At 39.9% G+C, this 1,212-nt stretch overlaps 1 long non-coding RNA gene across 1 annotated transcript; it reads right to left on the minus strand.

Moving 5' to 3' along the window:
• Positions 1-294: 294 nt before the first annotated feature.
• Positions 295-855, minus strand: LOC114349654 (uncharacterized). Its single transcript, XR_003655649.1, has 2 exons — positions 679-855; positions 295-370 (listed from the first exon to the last, which is right to left on the minus strand). It is a non-coding gene; the product is annotated as an uncharacterized LOC114349654 (long non-coding RNA).
• Between the last annotated feature and the right edge of the window lie 357 nt (positions 856-1,212).

The following is a 1,212-nucleotide window of genomic DNA, read 5'->3' on the forward strand; positions in this document are numbered from 1 at the left end:
CTTTGCCTAAGTATCTGGCTATAATTGCTGCGTTTGGAGTTTATTTGTATATTTGTCTTACCAATATTAATTGTACATGATCGCTTCGTTTATCTGTAAACAAACTTTTGAAAATAATGACTAGATTTCGAGTTTAGAGCACTTTACTTTAAAAAAAATCCGAACTCATTTTTTTTTCATATTTTTTTGGGATAGTACATTAGTAGAGCTACTTCCTCTAGAAGTTTGATTCACCCATTCTGTGACACCCTGTATAGTATAGTACTTTTACGTTTCCGAGTATTTCTTCTATTATCTAAACGTGGCGCCGCTTTAGGAAAGGGTCTTATTTCTTCATCGTTCAGTCGTTCGTTTATAGATCCTCATCGTGCTGTATCAATAAAAAGAATGTATGTATTAAGAATCGAATAAATAGATAATTTTAAAGATATTTTAAACTCAAAATGTTATTGATGTTGGTTGGTTCAACCAGCCCCGAAAGAAATTAGTCTACCAACCCCAAACGACATTTTAAGTTTCGATGGCATGGATAACCTACACACTGCCACCTAATAAAGAAATAACACAAGAAATAATATTAATATGGACTCATAAAACACTCTGACTAATAGGCAAACGGTTAACATAAAATGTGTAGGTACCAAATCAAAAAATATGCAACACGAAAATATCACTTACATGATATGAAAACAAATCACGGGTCACTACTCGAAAACGGCGTGTGCCGGCGACGCGGCGCTACCGACGACTGTGCGGGGGGCGGAAAGTGAAGCGCGGCTGCGCTGGGATGACGCAATACTCAAACCGTTGGCGAGTTTTTGGCGGTTAGTCTACCTACCCCTATATTCAACCATCCCCGGTCTCCCCTACCTATCACGGTAGGATAATTTAACAAACATCTACGAGTACCTTGGTGTTTTCAGACGGCGCCAGCCGTGTGTTAATAGGATTAGTATACCAAAGAAATGTACATTAATTATTTTATGTCAAAGCATTGTGTATTTTTGTTTGTACTGTGGTACAAAACGATAGAAACCTTAGAAGTTTATCGCGGCCGCGGGCCTGCATTCTCGAGCGCTAGTTAGTTATTTTAGTTTCGCTGGAGACCGCGACCCGAGTTAAATCTCCTGCGGGATATGACGCGACAGTGACGTTACATCAACGCTACTCAGCGGAATATTGCGGCCTCTGCTGGCTCCTCGCTGCTTGGTC

Source organism: Ostrinia furnacalis, unplaced genomic scaffold (assembly GCF_004193835.3).
Source record: "Ostrinia furnacalis isolate ACB-3 unplaced genomic scaffold, ASM419383v2 OfSCF0694, whole genome shotgun sequence".
Taxonomy (NCBI): Eukaryota; Metazoa; Arthropoda; class Insecta; order Lepidoptera; family Crambidae; genus Ostrinia; species Ostrinia furnacalis.